The sequence below is a fragment of the Haliaeetus albicilla genome, chromosome 4 (assembly GCF_947461875.1).
Source record: "Haliaeetus albicilla chromosome 4, bHalAlb1.1, whole genome shotgun sequence".
Classification (NCBI taxonomy): domain Eukaryota; kingdom Metazoa; phylum Chordata; class Aves; order Accipitriformes; family Accipitridae; genus Haliaeetus; species Haliaeetus albicilla.
In genome coordinates, this window is record NC_091486.1 from 2,287,578 (window position 1) to 2,308,342 (window position 20,765).

The 20,765-nt window shown below is 49.1% G+C and overlaps 1 long non-coding RNA gene across 1 annotated transcript; it reads right to left on the reverse strand.

Annotated features, from left to right (window-relative positions):
* Window positions 1–10,045: 10,045 nt before the first annotated feature.
* LOC138685025 (uncharacterized) lies at window positions 10,046–16,970 on the reverse strand. The gene is made up of 2 exons (XR_011324251.1): window positions 15,973–16,970; window positions 10,046–14,561 (listed from the first exon to the last, which is right to left on the reverse strand). It is a non-coding gene; the product is annotated as an uncharacterized lncRNA (long non-coding RNA).
* Between the last annotated feature and the right edge of the window lie 3,795 nt (window positions 16,971–20,765).

Sequence of the window (20,765 nt, forward strand, 5' to 3'; positions counted from 1 at the left end):
CCTACGATGACAAACTTACTCCAATATGAGGAGTCCCAGCATTTTCCCAGTGAGTAACTCCCACCGTGGAAGCACTCGGGAGTCTTAGTATTCTGAATCAAGGGGAAATCATCTCAGCATTTTTAAGTCCCTCTGGACGAAGGGAGACGTTCAGGGACTGGGAGCCGCTGCTAGCCACACATACCTGGGAAAGGTTAGGATAATTGCAGGGCAAACTGGCTTCTTTGGCTTACATTTAGGCAAGAAGCCAAAGGCAGCTCTAAATCGTGCTATAAGGCATCTTCAGTTCAAAACCAGACTTGCAAAATTTTTAATGAAACTAACCATCCATACAATTGGTGACTGCTTAACATCAATGCAGTAGTGCAAAGGAAAACAATTCTTTTAAGAGAATGAGATGATTTTTGAGCAATTTGTTGTCGTCTGTAACTGGGATGTCGACATTTGCAAATGTCAAAATTAGTGTGGCAGCATTGCTAAACAAAAAAGCTACTTAGCTGGCTGACGCTTAAGCTAAAGGAATTATTCTGGGATAAAAATTAATAAACAAGACCTTTGGTTTTACATTTATTTATTTAAACTAAATAACCAGCTACACAATGCGTAATTTACAGAGCTCATCCCAGGTACGATTCACACTAGGTGATGCCGCCCGGGAAGTCATTGTCTGCACTGGGGTTGATGGCCATACCAGTTCTGCAAGGGCTCCGTGCCACGAGCGCGTGTGGAATTTCACTGGAGAACAAGACAAATACTTCTCAGCCTTTACTGAAGCTAACTGGTACCTCTGTTTGTCACCAAAATCTCCACATTAAAACAAAGCTGGAAGTTTGGGGCCGAGTCTTTCTTAAATTCCCCTGAACCCGTGCCTACTTATCTATCTATGGAAGAAACTCTGAAGGGAAAAGAAGCTTGTTTTATGAACCCTCATTTTCCCCCAATGCTCAGCATTTTAGACAGATCTTGAGCTGACATTTCAGTGAAGGTCCAGGTGACCTGATATAACGTTCTTAAAACTGGAGGGTCAGCGTCAGGCTTTAATAAATAGCTAGATCCTAGCTCAGCAGTGGCAAAGGCAGTATTCATTCATAATAAAGATGTAGTGCAACCATAAACTTCATTGCAAGAGCTGAGTAGTGTACACTTGAGATTATCGATTGCAGCACATGAACGGTTGACCTTGCCTAGGAGACTACAGAGGACTTTTTCTGTTATTAATGCAAAAAAAAAAAAAAAAAAGGCTGCTTTCTGAAAACAGTCTTCTCAAGGAAAATCATCTTCTGCAGGGATTTCCTGATGATGGGGAATAAATACTTGACAGTCTTTATCCTCATGCACATCCACTGTTAAAGAAGAGGCAGTTTCACTTTGGTTCATCCTGCTTTACCTAGTACAGCGTATCTGCTATCTGCTTCAGGGCCTATTAGTTTTTTATTTATAGCAATTTCCTACAAGTACCAGAAACCTGCCTTATCTAGCCTCAACAGATCGTAGAAATAAGTTGCAAAATAATGGTCAGGCCTGTTAGCCTTAGTGTTACTGTACGTTATCTTAGAACAGCACGTATTATGTTTGAGAATTAATTAAATACAAATCTAAAAACCACCTGGAACCTGAAGAGTTCGCAGTCATTCTGAAGGACCTTACCCATCGCCGTATCGACATCTTTTCTACAACCACCTGTACGTCAGCACATAAAGCCTCGTCGGCTTTGATCCTACCTTCTGCCACATAGGTGGGCCTGTCTGCCTGTCTTCTGCTCTCTGTTTTCATGCCTGTGTCCACATCCTCATTGCGCAATTGCTGTTGCTGCATCTTGTGCTGAGATCTGGGCTTGCGATAACAGATGGAAATGCTCGGTCCCGGTACACCGAGTTATTAGGTTCATATCTTATTAGCCCTCTGATTTTTCCCTCTCTGCTAGAAATTAAATTACTAACTTCGAATCTGATTTACTTGCAGCAGCTACGCTCTGGTTTAACTGTGCTGACGTCCTTAGCCTTACTTCCAACCCTTGTTTGTGTAGATCAGATGCAGCTTCATCAAAGCGTACTGTGATGGCAATAGTGATGAGATCAGCCCCCGGTTTCTGCTCAGGACTACTCCTCTACCAGCAGCAAGCACTAAATATCACATCCAGATCTTCTACAGGAGGGTGCATAGAGTTACGCCCGCTTAATCCAAGACCAACCGATCCTTGCAGCCTTGCTGCTCCTTTCCAAGGCGTGGGGACAACTCCCAGCCCGTGGTACTGGACCGACGAGCCTGAAGCCAGGCTGCGTGCGAACCCAGCACCGCGTCTGACAGCACACAGCAACACGCGAGAGGGTTAAGTGCGACCCTGACGGTACCTACAAGATGTTGCTTTTTTCCTCCGCTTTGCGGAGAAGTACCACGTGGAAATATTTAGCATGATGATTTTGCGTCTTTCTTCTGACTTTTGATTTCTTCCTTAAAAATCGGTAGGTTTAATCGCTAAGCGAGGGCCACGCGTGCGAGGGCAGCTCAAGAGCTCTCTCTAGTCTGGAGAGCGTGATTTTCAGAGGAAGCTTAAGCAGATGCGTTTAGCAGAAAAGCTGCACTAATGGCAAACAGCCCTGTTTCTGCCACTGCCTGTTTACTGACCTGGATTTCTGAGAGGTGAAGTAAGGCCCCCAAACTCATTTCTCCGTGGGGCCCCCGCCTGGTTTTCTGCCCGCTCAGGAGGTGGAAGGCAGAGCTGCGGAGCCAGCCTGTCCCACCTGGCTGACTCAAGGGCAGGGCTTGGACCACAGGCGTTATCTTGTTCCTTCAGGCAGGGACCCGGAGCCCAACGCCGTCCTTAAAGGCTCGTGCCTCATCCCGGTCCTGGTCCGTGATGCTGCCGACTGTTAAAGCCAGCGGGGAGCCTGGTGGGCAGCCCACGGCAGAGTGGTCTTTTTTTTTTTTTTTTTCTCCTCCTTTTTGCTTCTTTTTCCCCTATGCAAGGGAAGGGGTGAGCGGTCGGTGGCACAGCCTCCCCCCTTCCCCTCTCCTGCAGAGGGAAGCCTGGTAAGAAGAGCGGCTGCAGGACCACAAGACCACGACGGAGGTCTTCTGATTATTGCAGCAGCTTTTCCATCAGTCCTGCTTGGACTCTGTCTCATAGCACCTTCCACCTTCGCAAACACCCTGTAGCTGCAGAGGTTGAGAGCGGCATTTGAGGGAACACATCGCCCAGGTGCCCTCGGTGGGACCATACGGATGAGTTGGACCTGGGGGAAAGATGCGCGTGGGACCCCCACTTTCCCCTCTCTATAGTCTGGCACAGACCAGCAGCACTCCAGCCCCAGATCAGAGCTGGAATGGCTCCCAGGAAAACACCTCCAGTGATCCTGGCTCCCTTTGCCTCCCAGCAAGAAGCAGAGGAGGGGTGCTGGGGGCCACCCCGCTCCACCCTTCTCCATCACGACCCCCGGATCTTGGCAGGCAGGGGCAGTGCAGGATCCTGTTAATTTTTAGAGGGAAGACCGTGCTGTTTCAGCAAAACTGGGATTGTTCTCCTCGGTCGAGTGCAAACCTGCCTGGCACCACGGGCTGCTGAGGAGCCAGTTCAGTTTATTTTTAGCAAAGCTCAGATAATTATTCTTCTCCGGACAGCTAGTCTGAATGATTTGCTGCAGTTTGGAGAAAAAAAAAAATCAGTTACAGAAAACAGCACGAGCATTTGTTCTGTGGGATGGAGTACAGAGAGCGTCTGCTTTTAAAACATGTCCCCCAGAGAGGCACTTACAAACACAGGGTGCTCGCTCATCTGTTATACTTCTGGAAGAAATCAATGCAGTTTAAGGCTAAAATTTTCCAAGCACTGAAAACGAGAGGATACAGATTCGTGATCCTCACTCAGCCCGTATCTGCGCGCATCAGAGAAGCTCCCAGGACGTGCGCTGAGCGGGAGATGCTTGCGCAGCGCACGGGAGGTTTGCTGCTGAGCAGGATCTGGGCGCTGGCAGGCGGCTCAGAGCCTGCAAACTCGCCCAAATGAAAGCAAATAGCAAGCCAAAAAAGCTGAGCCAAAGGGACGTGGGGGGGGTCTCCCCAGCACGAGGACCCCGGCCGGCACACGACCTACCCACCCTGCCTCCTCCGTCCCCCTCCCTCCCACCTCCTCCCAGCACTTTGCAAATAAATTTGAGCGTTGTACTTTAAAACAGGGTGCAAAGGCTGAGGCGGAGGATCCTCTAGAAGAGCACCGGACTGTGAAGAGGTACACCTGGGCCTGGAGGGCATCGAGCATCCCGTGCGCTCCGCAGCCCTCGCCAGCGTCCGGAGGCTCCAGCCCCCGGCACGTGTCCTTCCAGACCAGGGTGGTGAGAAGAACCCGTGACGGCGACACACCGGAGCAAGACGTGGGATCTCCGTGTTCGGTCTCACGCCATCTCACTCGCAAGCAAATGTAACATGAGTGTTATTTTCTGGTATGATGCACCCCGGCCGGGAGCTCGTTCATGATTTATTGGCAGGAAGGCAGGCAGACAAAACACAACTTCTGAATTCCCAGAAAGGCGAAGAATTGTAAATGCTAATGAAACTGAGATAATGGAGCAGAAAATAATGGTAGGGAATGAGTCAATATTTAATAAGGCTTATATCTCAGTGTAAAGCAGCACTTTCCGAACTCAGACAGAGACAGGAGGCTAGACTGGATGTGTATCTGCGTGCCTATCTGTCAGCTTTAAACTGCCTGTAAAAACCATAGCTGGGACAGAAGCCTCAGAATCACTTTTTAGGACAGGGACATTTTGTAACTTTTGTGGACTGTTATTATTAATTGCAAAAAGATCTTTCTCTCTCTCTCTTTTTTTTTTTTTTCCTCCCTGGAAGAGTTACCAGCGCGTGGAATGGAGGGGCTGTAGTTCAGTCGGCTCCTCAGACCTCAGCTGGCTCGTCGCTCCAAACGACAGCCGTGGGACAATGCCGGCCATTGTACCCGCGGCAGGAGAAAAGCTCGGTGTGTTTCCACGCAGGCTTCGCACAGAAATGCCGCACAAGTTTCCATTGTTTTTCCACCAAAGGCTCTTGACAAAGAACTCCCAAGGATGGTTAGGCAAGAGGAATAAAATTAATTTAATTTTTTCAGCTGATAGAAGCTGTTTAGAGGCCTTAAATGGGTTTCAGAACTCATGAGAAAAATATGGATTTCAATTTACAGGACTGATTAATAACATTTGTCTCCCAGCACGGCAGGGGGAGGGGAAGAATTTGCAAGAATGGGAGTCGTGCAGTCACTGGAAACACCTTTTCCAGACCTTGCGTTTTAAAGCACATTTTCTAATCTCACGTTTTGTAATCTCACCAGCTCGCTCTTTATCGACATCTCACCGCGGTCGAAGGTCCCGGCAGCACAGAGCTCCCCTCGCTGGTACTCCGCAGACGCAAGGGCGTCTTTTTGCTTTTGTTTTAAATTTAGGGACTCTTCTGTGTTTCCCGAGTGAAAGAGTCGCCTGCATCCATGTCCACATCTTGGGCAGCTGGAGAAGTGCAGGGTGAGAGCTCTGCTGGGAATGCTTTCCATCACTCACCGGACCGATGATCATGTAAAGACGGGGTATGGGGTCTCTGCGTGTTGCTGTAGCCTGTGAGGTCCCACCTGGTCCCATGGCGTGTGTAGGGTCTTTAGGAGGATAAGTGGTGCCACAGGCTTCACAGGTCTGATTTTCACCAAACTGGTGTGACTGTCTTCACTTCTGAAGGCCTCTTTGTAGTGGATACTGGTCTGAAATTAATCAATCTCACTGATGGCTTTTCAGGGGAGGAAAAAGCACTGTCGTGCAAGCTCAGGTACCTGAATCTGGAACTCCTCGGCTGCCCGGTGAGCTTGCTGGGAGCTGGACACTTGGACAAGTTGTTGCTTTGCTCCTGAGCCATGGCAGGCAGGGGTATGGCGGGCCGGGACGTGGATGGGTCTGTTTCCCTCCCAGTCCCGCAGTGCAAGGTTTTGTTCCGATGCTAAATTAAATGGAAGGTCAACAACGCAGGTTTTCCCATACAACAAAATTTTCCCCTTTCCAACCAACTCTTAACATCTCCGCTTCTGTTACAAGACAAGGGTAACAGAAGTTCACGCTGAATTATTTACTGCCTCAGTGACAGGGGACTGAAGGCAGACTGGCTCGCTTTGGCTGAACCCAGACAAGAGTGAAATGATGTTAGATGCAGGGAGCGTGAAGAAGACCTGCTGCATCTTTAATAGCTTTTTTAAGAAACCAGCTGTGAGGGCTTGGAGATACCAGCTGATACAACTTCCAAAGTCCCCATCGCTTTCTGGCCTAGTGTACAGTTATGTCTGATGGTTACGGTTGTGTGTGAAAGCCGCATCCCAAACCCTCCTGCATCCGGAGGGGTGCCTCTGATGTTGGTTGCCCGCCGGAGTTCACGGAAAGTCTCGAGGCATCCCCTACCTCGGGGCACTTCTCTGTGTGTGCAGCTGCACCCAGCCAGCACCGAGATACCCGCTTCGAAAAGGATGGTGTTGGAGCAGTCCCGTACCGGCTCACGCCTCGTTCATTTCAGAATAAAGCAAGGAATAAAATGCTAAAGCGCTGCTTCGGAGCCCGTTGCATGCTCTCAACCAGCAGCAGTTGCACAGCCAGAAGGATTGCACCTCGTCCTTGGCTGTCTGCGCTTTCGGCTGGCGAGGCGGAGGAGCTCGGAGCGCCGCCTCTCTGGGGATAAAGCCACACGACAGAGAACGCAGGTTTTCCGGGTTGTTGGTAACGTAATTAAAGCACGTTTCCCCAGAAAACAGGACAGGGTGACAAACTGAGCCTCTCCTTTGCATGGCGCAAAACTCAGGCTAAACCGAGACGTGTGTATGTGCGTGCCTGCTGTACATTTTTTAAGACGCGTGCCTGCATATGCATGCATGTTAGAACTACAACCTTTTTAATGTTTCAAAGGAAATGAAGCTGTTGCTAGAGAAAATATTTACAGACGGATAGCAGTCGCTACATCCTTTTGGCTGGTGTTTGAATGCTTGCATTGCAAATCATATCATTCAGCCACAAAACCAGGCCAAGCTAGTAATTATTGTTTGGGATGTGAAACGGGAATTGAGTGTGACCAGTGGCCATGCAAAGTGCTAAGATGTGTGTCAGAGAAAATGCTTATTCAGAAGGATTTTAAACAGTGTCCTGAAATGGACTGCAACAACGTTATCTAAAAGCCATTTAACGGAGCACTTTTCCATACATGATTGCTATCCGATTCCTGCCGACTCAGCTCCTCTTTGTTTTGCTTCTCCTTGCTAGCTAGAACAGAGATGCTGCAGTGCACGATTGGGTGGGTGACCTCAGTCTCAATGCCAAATGGATGACTAAAATGAACACAGAAAATACAATCCATTGTCTTCCCCCTGAAATGCCAGCTTTGTTCCACGTGGAGCGGCTGGCTTATCGGTATAACCCCTTCGATGCTGCACCGAGATTTAAACTCTGCAGTCCCTGCCCTCTCATTAATTTAGATTTAAAAAAAAAATAGTGGTGTCATATGAAGGCTTATTTTGCACCTGGCAAAAGGCACATCAAGTGGGATGACAGGGTGGTGCAATGCCACTCACTGAAAGCAACTCATCCTCCGTGTGCAGAGTATTCACAGTTTGGTGCAAATCCACCCAGAATCAGGTGTTTTCATCTCTGGTTGCGGCTTAAACTGTGGGTGTGGGCTGAAGAAATTTTTTTAACATGTACACAATTACAGTCTTCACAATTTTCACAATCACTGGGCCTGGTCCCTTTCAGAAAGCAGCCAGAGGAGAAGCATATTGGGTATTTTATCCAGTGTCTCGGCAGCAGATCATGTACTGCGGTGTGCTCAATTCCAGCGAAACATTCAGGGCTGTGAATCCCGCGCAGTGCTCGGCACTCCGGATTTAGGCACCTAATCCCCGGAGAAGAGTTCAAGTCAAACCCTGCCCTCCTTGTTTTTTCTTGCCCAACCTGGGCTGCTGTTTGCTGAGCAAGCGGCTTTCCTGGATCCGTTATCGGACACTTTCGTCTCCCTGCGGGCTGCAGGGGACCCCGGCTCGGCTCCGTGTCGGGGAGGCCAGCGCGAGAGATGGAGGCAGAGGGGCAGGGGGGATGGTGAAAGGCTCGGGGCAGAGAGATTGTAAAAGGTGGGGCATCCCCACCGGGGGATAGAAGTCTGTTCGATCATGGGAGGCTGCTCACTAATTCTCAAAAATTATTAATTTTGGGATTATTCGAATTTTGGGATTCGAAACTGGCTTAATTTGCGGAGGAGAAGGGTTATTCAGCGGAGCAGCGCAGGTGCAACCTCGGAGTGAGAAGGTCCTGTCCCTGCACTGCAGGATGCTCAAGGTGGCAAATCACCAGGGGAAGAGTCTCTCTCTTGTTTTATACATTGCCCAATATATCCTCTACTGGCCATTCCCAGAGACAGAAAGCCAGCTGGACCTTTGGTCCTGCCGTCTTTTAAGTCCGAATCTCTTTCCCAGCTGAAATCCCCAGATCACAAGCGTGGACAGAGAACACAGCCCATGCCACGAGGTCAGGCAGCACCGAGCTCTGTCACGGCGCGTGCCCTTCCCTGCCGTGGCTGCCGGGTTGGACCCTGACAGTCCTTTCGGAGGGGTTGGACCCAAAAGTGGCCAGGCTAGGGAAAGACCTCAAAATCACCATTTACCAGCAAACGAGCTCTGTTACTATTACTTGTAAATCAATGCAACTCAGAATTAAAAAGCATGTGTCTATATCAGCCAGCTGCAGAATTGGTAAAGCACTTTGAAATATTTTTGGAGGGTGGGAGAGAAAATTCTCCCTTCCTGCCCCGGCCAGCCCCTGTCATATCGCTCCTGTGGGTCTCTGCAGCCATCGTAAGCAGCAGACCTGGACCCCTGCCCCACCGAAGCTGATGCAGGTTTGCTCTTGAGGGCAGAAAGGCAGGATTTGATCAAAAAATGCATCCGTGGGCTTGCTTTAGAAGGGGCAAGATGCAGCACAGGTCACTGCCTGGGATGTGCAGTTCATGCAGGGATGTCTTTGGCCAGAGCCCGGGGCCAGTCGCTCTACGTTTGCATGATAGGGAGGACCCTCATAGGTACGCATCCTTCTCAGCGTCCACTTCATTGCCAGGCTACAAAAGGCACCTATAAAAGCTTTGGGTTTATCCTAAACAAAGCAGGTGACGTTTAGGTCCTACGTGGGTTGCTGTGATTTCCCGGCTGGTCAGAAGCTCCTCCGGCTCCATCACTTGGAGAAGCACAAACGTACCCCCTGCAGTCAGACATCGCTCGTAGGAACGGAGAGCTGTGGTCCCCACTTGAATTCACGTGAAATCCCTTTCTTGCTTATCTGCAAGCTCGAGAACGTTACCGTCAGTTTGCTGTTGAATTTTCCAAGTGCTTTAACACGTGTCTAGCAAGATTGCTAAGGGGCCCCAGAGAGAGCGCATTTACAACAGCCTTTTAAATGAGCGTGACGTGGGGGATGCGAGGGGGGGGACCGAGCACAGGGGTGACGGTCTGCACGTCCCTCTCGCGACGGCTCATACAGCACTCCGTTACCAGATACACCAGATAAGTCTTTACGTTAGATAAGCCGTCGCTGTGTTAACAAGGACAAGCACTGGATTAAAAGCAAGGAAGATACAAGCCTTACGGGAGCGGCATTGCTGTCCGTCAGTCTGCTCCTGCCGTGCTCAGGACAGACGTCTCCACGCCCACCCTGCCCGCTGACCCCTTGCCCCTGCAGCTCAGTCCCTCGCTTCTAGGGATCACCCACAACGGGGCTAAAAGCAGCAGAGCTTTTTGTGCGCCCCGATCCCCGAGGGCCGGGCAGGGAGTTTGCTGCCGCTCGCCCACCCAGCTGCTCCTGGCCAGAGACATCCCTGCCCCCTGGACATGCCAACCCAGCCAGGTCCTTGTTTGGGAAAAACAAGTAAATAAACAACCAACCCACAGCAGAATCCGCCCCGGCCAACTCCTCACATCCTCCCTCTGTGAAAAGTGGGTTCAGAAGAGTCGATGGTTTTCATGATGTGGGTGTGATTAATGAACTTAATCACAGGATACTTTGATCCATCTCTTGTTTTTAAAGGATAGTCAAAAACAAGAAGAACTGCTACCCTTTGTGCTTTTGTAATTTTGTTAATCGTGGAAACCAGTGATAGTTTTGCATAGTCAGCACTTGCATGCATTATAAAACATATTTGCAAAACACAACAATACTTGCTTTTATATTCTGAAGCCAGCAAGCATATCCTAGTTGGCAGAAAGCTCAAAGGAAATTTATGAAGACCCAAAAATCTTGCAGGAATTTAATTAAACTTTAATCTTGGTAACACTCACACATATCTGCTTATACGGTGTCATCTGCAAGCAAAGCGGCTTCAGTATTTAGGTCTCTGGGTCTTCTCGATTCAGTTTGCTGGCCCCTCGTCATCAAGCCTGCTCACATCTTCTCGCACAGCTTGGCTGGAGATGATCCCGCTTGAGCAAGTCCCCCTGTCCCTCGGATCCTTTACTCCCCTCTCACATCCAAACAGAACGGGGAGAAACTGCCTTTTTGTGCGCACCGGTTCACAGGGCCGTGCTCGCGGTCCCGCGCAAGGCGCTACTGAACGAGCAAAGTCCGCAGCTGGAAGACAGCAATTTTTAGCCGATTTGCGTTTTGTTGTTGGCGGAGCCAGGGCCGCGTGGGCTGGTCACGGAGGGGGCTGCAGGGGGGCCACGTCTGCCACCTCTTGCGTGGAGCACCCACCGGGGACAGGTGGTCCCCAAAATGCAGCTCCATCACCAGGCCATCACTTGTCTTTGGCCTCACCTCTGCCTCTTGACCGCAACATTTAGAGAGTTTTAGCATCTCTGGAGACAATTACGGTTGGAGCTACCCCTGCCCCTCTGCCTGCAGCCCTCCAGCTCTGAGCACAGCCAAGCCCAGAGTTTTTACTTCCCTGCGGGGAGCCGGCCCCGCTGCGGGAGCCTGTGTGCCGAGACCAGGCAAGACGTTCGGGTGAACCCCACAGCTGAGGTTAGCAGGGACCCAGCGATGCCCGTCGAAAGCAGACAGAAAGGGAGGAAATGTAGGCTGAATTTAAAAATTAAACTTTTTTAATTAGTAAATTCTTCACTGAAGAACAATTTCCATTGGCGAGTACGTGATTCCTCATTGCTTGAGGGATTTAAAACCAGACTACTCTCTGCTCCAAAAAAGTGCTATAAGCAACAGTTCTTTGCTTATAATGAACTGGAAATACTGGCAAGTCTCCATCGCCTTCAAATATTTTCCCTTGTATCTTCAGAGGTTAAAATAAATTATTCTGAGATGTAACAGATGTAGAATGCAGTCGGTGACATTCCTTCAGCTTTTTCAACTGAGTTTTCTTTCTTCTAAAATACGTAAGAAGCAGCAACGGTTAATGTCTGTTCCCTCTGACCGGGATGACCTTCGGAGCAGGCGTCCCCCGTGATGGAGCAGTTCTTTCCGCAGCACGGCGGTGGTGCCCAGCAGCGGACCACGGCACCGCCATCCTCGGGGATTTTGGGAGACGGCACTGCTGGGACCTGCCTGGTCACCAGAGCCAGAGCCCTGTCCCATCAAGGCCCACGCTGAAACAAGGTAAACTTCATTGCCTGAACTGTCAATCACGCAAATCACTCCCATGCATTAGCACTAGTATTAATGACGCTACTAGAAAACCCCGCTGTAATAGTGGAGTTCTTCCAGCAACCTCCTGTGACACACTCACATCAATAATTGCAACGATAAGGATAAAAATAATAACACTAACAACCCCGAGAAACCCCCGGTTGTTCACACTCCCGTGCCAAGACGTTGCAGTAAGCTTTGTGGAGCCCTTGTTTCTGAGTTGGATGCAGGAGCGATGGAGCCATTCAAGCTGTTACGGCGTTTTCTCATGAGCTCAGTTGCCCCGTACCGATGCCACTCGCCGACGTGGTTTGGCGAGCGGACGGGGACGGATCCAGCCCAGCGTGTCAGCCTGGAGTAGTTCAGCTGAAGCCCACAGTGGGACTTTGAAGTAGTGGGGCTGCAACCGAAAGAGGACCTGTAGTGCTTTAACCGCAGAGCTATTTTTCGCGCGACCTTTCGGACAAGACGATGTTCATTTTGGGGTAGTTCCTAAATGCACGCTAAGATCCCGTACAGCCCAGCAGTCACCGCAGCGCCTGCTCTCCTCCCCAGCCGAGCCGGCCAAACCCACTCTGTGACCTGCAGAAAACGTCATGCAAGTTTATTTCTGGAGTAGCAATGAAATAACATCTTTTTAAACATTAAGAAAACTCGTGTGACACAGTATTTCAACTCATACACTCGTTTACTTGTTATACTCATTTTCCAAGATTCTGGCAAGGGAGAACGGTTTGGGTTTCAACACGAATAAGAGACAGGGAGATGCGAGAGAAGGTGCTCAAATGACCCATCCGGTATTCGATGGGGAAATGCAGCGAGTTAGAAGTGGTTGAACAGGAATTATTCGAAAATCCCAACATGTCTAGATCAGGCATTTACACATCCACATGCTTCTCTCGTAATGACAGTACGGGGAAACCTTCTTCCCCTCGCCGTGGCCCCGCTTCATCGCAGTCGCAGGACTGCAGCAGGCAAAACCCTTATCTGGCCAGACCTGGCAAAGTGGGGGTTATGCCGGCAGAAACGAGGCTTTTTCTGTTAATTAAATAACCCTCAATAAATCACTACCTCGTGCCACTGGGCTATTTCGCACACATTTATCCTACATATATAAAATATAATTAGACATAAAGGTAAAACACAAGAGGGACTGCATGAATGCATTTTCTTGGAGTTTCTCACTGGCTGGAGATTGGAACAGGGAAAACGTAGGATAGCTCAGTAAACAGAAAATTAAATCTATCATAAGAAAAGATTTGTGATTTATAGAATTATAACAGAATCACCTTAGGGTTTAATGTTACAAAACATAGTAAAATGTTTTTTAAAATCAATTAATTAGTCCTGATGTCTGGAGGAGGCCTCAGACCAGGAGGATGTGCTTCGGTTACAGCCAGGACGGGTGACACTCACCCCTGGTTTGTGCTTTATTGGATTTCCAGCAGCATTTCCTAGACATAGGAGTAGGCTGCTGCACATCAAATGTTTTGGGGAAGGGAAACATTACGATTCTTGCCTTCTCCTATTTCTATATTAAAAATAAAAACTAATCAGCTAGTTCTGAGGTCAGCAGCCCTGGTTCCGAAACAGGGGAGTGAGCGAACAGCCTGCTTGGATGCAGTCATCCCATGAGAGTCTCCGCTCCAGAAAGGTGAGCAAACCAGCAACATCGCAGCTCTGCTGCATTTTTAAGTCAGTGCTGTGGTTGCCCATGAGTAAGTTCAAAGCTGTAACCTTTTTTGATGACATAAACAAAACGGGCAGCAGCAGCCTTTCTATTATTTAAACAAGTCCTCAAGTCCCTTGGGCCTCTTCCTTTTTCTTTTTTTTTTCTTTTTTAACAAATGCCAGAACCCTTTTCTGGAGAAAAATGAAAATCGCTGGTGGCCAAACCACCAGATTTGTGCTTTTGGTCCATGTCCTAATGGGGTGTTAGCGTTGGCTGCTGCTTCGGAAGTGGCAGATGGCTGTCCATGCTGTTTATTTTGCATTTTCCCCCATTTGGCCGCAGCGTCCGCATGTGCGGAGTGTCCCTTACCATGGGTGGCCAGTTTTGGCTTGCCAACTCATCGCTACGTGCCGAGCGCCCAATACCAACTGCAGTGCAAGTATTGAATGGGAAATATTGGAGCGGCTCTTACCAGGATTCATTAATTAGATTAAGCTGTAATTATGTTGCCTTCTGTTAGAATATTAAATAGTGCAACCTCCATCGCACGGAGAACAGCCTGTTTCTGGAAAGGAGCTCTGCTGCCAGTCGTCCACGCCGAGCACCCGAGGAACACCGTGGCTTGCACGGAGGCTCCCTGTCCTCTGCCTTCGGCCTCAGTGAGGAGCATCTGTGGGCACGTTGGAGTCCCGCTGATTGCACGAGGTTTGCTGGACGTGCTGGAAGGAGCCTCCGAAACGCTCTGCAGGAAAACACTCTGCCTGAAGATTTGCTCTGCTCGGGGCTAGGGGGGAGCTTCTGCCATTGCAGGTAGAAAAACTCAGAAAGCATCGCCCCAGGGAGGGGACACGCATCCTTGAAGGAATTGGGGGGGTTGAGGTCGAGCGCTCCCCGGGACGGGGAAGCCCAGGGTGGACGGGTGAGCGGCTCGTGGCCACCGAGCCACGTACTGGTCCAGGCCACACACCTGCTGCTGCCTCCGGTTAATTATTGATCAGCTCGTTCTGTTTGCAGAATGGCCCATGAATAACTCATAAACTTCCCCGACGCATTCATCGTTTGCTAAGTACGGTGTGCGTGGCTGGCAGGGGCTGGCGCTGCCCCGGGCGGCTCGCAGGCTGCCTGCCCACCGATTTCGGCTTTCTGACCGCAAAATGGTAAGCGGGAGGAGGAGTGAAGACACGAGGTCCCAGCTCAGCTTGCACAATTGTTTGTGTTAGCTGTTTCGGTGAATGGCCCCACCACAAACGCGTTTGCCGTAGGTTCTGTGAAATAGAGGAACAAAGTCAAACTGAGCTGAACTGATTCCCATACTCCAGTTAATATTTACAGGAAGCTTTGTTCTAATGCCATGTGAATACAGCACAAACAGAGAAACAAAAGAAGGAGGAGGCCAGCTAAAAACAAATGAGTTTTCCATTTTTTAAACTTAGAAAATAAATTTAGTAAAGGCTTTTCTCAATTTATGATAAAACGCTAGCTGGGTTTACAGCAATGGAGGGAATTGTGCATTTTGAGCTCCCAGGACGGGTGGTGGAAACTGTTCCCAGCCCGCCTGCGCGATCTTGCCCTCCTCGGTGTCTCCTTGAATTTAAAATTACCTGTTTATGAGGTTAGAAACAGTTTGGCAACTTACTATTTTGCACTCGTAAATCCTTTTTCATCTGAAGATCTCAGAGTAGTTTATAAACATGAATGAAGCCACAAAGCACCCATGCAGGGCCCACCCTATCATACTTGTCCAACAAGTGTGTAATCAGGAACAGAGCCTGCCCAGGTTTGCACAGGAGAGGACATTTCCTTACAATTTGGAGAATTTCCTTTAAGTCATACTGTGGCAGATTTGAAGTACATACCAAAAAAAGCAAGACGGGAAAACCAAAGGAAACATTTTCTTAAAAACAGTGTTAAAATGGGAAATTCGGGCAAGCTTCTCCGATGCAGTGTTAATTGCAAACTGTACCAACACAGCATCAGTGATCCTGAGGCAGGAGCATCCTGGCATCGCATTTGGGTAGGAGGGCAAAACTTTGCTCTCACACGTAGAAATACAACAGGATCCTGCTGTGAGCAGGACACGTGCCTCCTCGGAGCAAAAGACGTTTCTGCTCCTGATCGCTCCCAAAGGTACCGTTAACCCCTTTGGAGGCTAACCCTGGAGGAAGCAGAATTCTCTAGAAACCACCCCAAAAGACAAGCTGCTCACAGCCGGAGGGGGTCAGGGAGGAGGCAGCGGGACCAGGGGCTCCTCTGGCATCTCCCCATGAGAGCGGCTGCTAGCCTGGTCCTAGCCAACAGCCCCGGGTGGGAAAGGGCCGGCACTTGCCTCTCCTCTGTCACGCTTTCGCTGCCAGCCCCAAAAGCATCTCTTGTCTTTGAGTCTTCCTCTCCAGAGGTGCCTCTCGATCTGTCCTCGAGCCCCGCACCCCGGCTGCAGAGCTTCGGGTGCCTCCGCTTTTAAATATACCATAGGTGCTGGGATTGGGGCGAGGACTGTGCAATTCTTTATTTAAGTATCTCCTACTTCAATTGCCTTGTCATTAGAAAAAAACTGGTATTTGGTACCATTTAGGAGAGGAAAAGAGTGGATGGGGCAAGACTTTAAAATCATTTCAGGTAAACCGCTGAATTGCCCACAATATCACACACCGCTCTGCCAGGGAGGAAAGCCCTTACCCAGCGAAGAAGTGGGAACCGTTGCTGACAGTGTTCCTGCTGCCCTCACCGTAAGTCCCGGCTGGATGGACACAACTCTTTCCCCCTCCCGCAGCCTTCTTCTAGCAGAATGGGCTTAGGTCACGCTCAGCATCCTGCTGATGAGAGTTACTCTGGATTTGTAAATCACATCTGAAGGGCATAAGCCAGTGCTTCGTTTATTGATCTCTTTTCCTTCCCACTCCATCCACTTTTTGGACACATTTAATTTTAACCCGTGTTGCTCGTTACCTGCAGGGGTTAATTTTGTCAAGCTTGCTAATGTGCCTCATGACCTCCCGAGTCTCTTTTTGACATGGCTCTGTTTTGATTTGTTCTGTTTTTCTGTTGAAGAACTGGAACAAGACTGGCAGCGCAAACCGGACACGTTTTGTAATTTGAAATCAGCTGATTGCTGAGCATACATTAAATGTACATGACGGTGTAGGTGTCTCTGACACAATGACTGACTGTCTGGGGCGTAGCTGTGTACTCTCTCCTCTCCCCTACTTGAACATACATACAGGTGGTTGCAAGTTTTCAGAACTAATTAAAAATGTACATTTGCATATTCTAGACTGTCTTGTTAATTATATGCTTCAAGGCACAGTATGTCTGGATACTCAGTCTCGCGTTAGGACGAGTATGCCAAAATAACGTGCAAGTCTTGTTTCCCAGCACTGAGTTCCGACTATTGGCAGCCACAGCTCTGAAAAACACGAGCCGCTCTCCTAAGGCACTCTTAAAAATTCTGTGCTTTGGGATATGTCAGTCGTGAAAGAGTATAAAGCTAGAGTTGCCCCAGTACACTGAATGCAGTCCCACTGACGGACACGCAGACAGATCCAAATCTGGTCCCCTGTCCTGCAGAAAGAATCGCTTACACGCTGTCTGGGCACATGCTGTTACCAGATAACGAGATGCAAAGCAGCGTACCGGCATTTTTCATTCACAGCATAAATGCTTGCAGTGAAAGGACATTGAACTTTGGAGCTCATGAGAGGAAGCATCTGATCCGAAATTTGGCTTGCACTGTGAAACAATTGGGATTGCCTGACAGCCGCATTCCTCCCTGGCGTACGTTTGTTCAGACAAGGGGACGTGGCCGGGAGGCCATATGGTGCCAAAGTGAGGCAAATTTGTTGACAAAACCAGTGACTCTGGTTTAGTACCTACTGCCATATGGGATGGGCGCAGAAACTCCCTGCGCGACCCGTCGCTGAACAAAACCACTTCTTTGAGGCAAATTTACTGGGTTACTGGAGCACTTATCCTACTCGCCGAAACACTCGTTTCCTCTGAACTGCTGGCTGGAGGGGACGGGTGGGTAGGAAAGACAGTCCCAGAATGAGTCTAGTCCACCTGCCTCCGATGTGCTGCCATGAAAGAACAACCGATGGGCAGGAGCCGCTCCACCACAGCGAGCTCCAACACGGAGGAGGAGGAGGTGATGCCCCAGCTCCGCGTTTTCTTGTCCGAGCTCCCACCTCTCATGGACCCTACAGGCGCTGGGCATCCCCGTACCGCCGCGGAGTGCTGTAAGCATCCCCAGAAGCCTACGCCGCTGGAAGAACATCTCCCAAAGACTCGTGGACCAAGGCTTCAGAGAGTGCTAGAGATGTGTTTGTAGAATTCCCTACTGGAAACGGGGAGTCAAGAGCCGCAGAACTCCCATACAAAAAGCTACGCCGGGGCCGTGTGGCGTATGGGGAGATGGGTGGGTGCTGTGCATGAAAGAAGTGGGGAAAAGTGGGATGCGTCAGTTTTGGCTGCCTAATCTCTCTCCCTCTTTATCCTCCACAGCAGCTAATGTAAGAAAAAGGACTCCTACCGTGTCACACCAGGTACAAGAAAATAAAAACTATGATTAGGAAAATAAATGTATTCCACTTAACATCAACTTGTTTCCAAGTGTGCTGCAATAGCCATGCATGAAAAGTGTCTGAGATGCTTTTATGAGGGAACTCGAGTGCCTGAGCTGAGTAACAAAAGCAAAGGAAAACTTAACAATAATGAATCAAAGTCTTTAAACAGCAAGGGTATGTTCCATTTAGGTGGCATCAGACTGTGTGTACAGTAAAATTTGTTATTAAAAACTCTCAAGCTTTTCCATACTTGTTTAATACAGTATTGTTTCTCATGCAAAGGCATGACGGATACAAAGTCTCTTCAGCTGCTGAGCAGAGAGCCGTAAAAGCACAGAATTTAACAGTTTAAAGAGTGTGCTTCTCGCCTACTTCCTTCATCATGAGCATCAGCTAGCAGTAAAATCAGAGGAACTGAGGGGGAGAGAGTCCTCGTGTACATCTTGAAATGCTTTCTACAGAATTATTTTCAGCATTTCTCTGTTTAATCAGTTTCTCTGCCTGCACGACTCCTACACAGAGCACCAGAGGAGACCATTACAAAAAGAGGAAAAAAATATTTCAGTAAATCACAAAGTAAACTAGAGGGCAGCTGGAGAAATACAGAGAATCCAGTCAGATACAAAACAAAGCTACAAGCCTTAGCAAGCTGCTTCTGTGCACTAGGAAAAAGCTTCCCAAGAGTTACCCAAGTTTTCTAAAAGCAAACATTTTTGACAATATAAACTGTCTTTTAAAACATCTGTTACAAAAGCTAAGGCTTGGCAACACATTGTTACAAAAGGGGGGAAGCTCAGAGTTGGCCCCTCTGATGTGTCTGACAGGGCGGTGAGGAGGGGGAAGCATCCACATCCCGCAAAGTCCCACTGATCCGTCAGCGACTGGGACACCGGAGCCTGCAGGTGGCCCTAATGACGGTAAAATAGCTGAGACATGGGGGTCAGCACTGCTCATTCCTCGGGGATAAATAGATTGCCACATCTGCAGTCTGGAACAGCAGGTTTAGAAATAACTTTTTTTTAATAGCTGTTTTTCTGTCCTCCCCTCTAGTGCTTCCTAGACTGTATGTTCTACATGACTGCTTGAACCTGGGGGGGCTCAGACCCAGCACAGGCAGTCCCGTCCAGTCCTTCGTCTCTAGGAAGTATGGCAGATCTGGGATGCACCATCCCACCACGACCAGATAAAAAATGGAGCAAACGTACATGAAGATGTGTGAAACTTGATTCAATACTAAGGTGACAAAAACAACGTTACAGGATTCGAAGAACTGGAGAAGCTACCCATTTATTTGCATGTGCAGCTGCTGTGATTATTGCACCACATGTGATACCGCGGAGTTAATAAAAGAGAAAACTCATTGTCTTGAATTATACAGAACTCATTACAATTTTCTGTTTCAGCCAGACAACATTAGTGTTTATTGCATCTCCGTACAAATTGATTCATCCTTCCTTTTTTAAAGCAATTAAACAAATCAGTGCCGTTTTTATTCGTTCTGATTCATTAAGTGAAATTATAAGTTTCAATGTAATTAGTAAATTTAAGACTGAGGGAAAGGCGCTCCATTTTGCCTTAAAAATCTGACAGAAAGAGTTCATTTCCAGCAGTCAGTTCAGGATGGGCAACGATGGCCGTGAACATGAAGCAACGGTGCCACCTGCAGACTGCCTCAAACCCTGGAAAACGGGAACAAAATGGAAACTCCATCCGAGAGGCGAGGCTGGCTATGCAGCAGGGCAAGCTATCTGCTAACGCAGTTTCATAACCAAAAAACCCACAGTACACTTGATAATACCCTGCCATCGTAGACCCCAGGTGATTTAAAATAAATGCTTCTGGTGTACAAAACGTTCAAGAAACATGAACTCTGCTGTCATTTGTGAAGAAACATCAGTGTGTTCTTCAAATAAAATTTAATTTCTAATAGATAATCTGAAATTCCTTACAAAATATGCTGAAAAGTACTTTTCACACATGTAAGTGAAACTTGCGTTGTCTTTAAGTTCTATACTTGCATATCACAGCTGAGGAAAGAAATGTGGCCCTATAAATTTGAGATGAGTGGGCAGGAAAGTACCACAGAAAGCTTTCAGGAATCTTGTTCTCAGTACTTTCAAAGTCCTGCCCTTCTAATAGAAACGCAGCCACTGTAACGCCGCTGCGCCTCACTTTTCCACCAGTCCTCTTGTTGCAGAAGTCAAGAATAGGCTCTGACTAATGTGCTGACACTGCCGCGATGATGACTAAGGCTCACGACTACTCCGAGAGACGCGGCTCTAAAACATATGACTGTGCATATTCCAAAAAGCCGTGCAGAACTACTGACTCACCCTGACTGGCATGAGTTCATTTGAAGTCACATCACTCCTCAGAAAAAAGGAGGTACACCCAGCAGCGGTTAGCAGCTCCCAGGTTCCCGCCAGCAGCCCTTGATGGCTGCCCACAGCGGGCACAGGGCCAGGAGGCCCCTCAAGAGCCCCCCAAAAAATGGCTTTTTGGGGAATTTCCCCTCCCGGCTGTACAACCCTGCCTGTGTGGCGGTGGGGACAGCCGGCCGAAGGCCGCCTGCCCTCCCTCACGATGGGCCGTGCCCCCCTCAGCCATACTCCCCACAAACCACCCCCCCGTCAGCCATCATCTCCTCAGCCGTTCCCGGCCACGCTCCCACCGCCCCCGCTGCTTTCCGCGCCCTCCACCCCTCCTCGCACCCGCTGAGGCGGCAGAGCCCGCGCCCTCAGGCAGCTTTTAATACCGCGGAGGAGGGGGGGAAGGAAATGGGACACGGAGCGATGCGTCCCCACCGGGGAAAAACCGGGAGCGACGAGGGGAAAACGATCCCCTCAGCCGCCACCGCCTCAAGATGGCGCCCCGTGACGTCACGGCCACCCGGCCCCGCCCCGCCCGGGA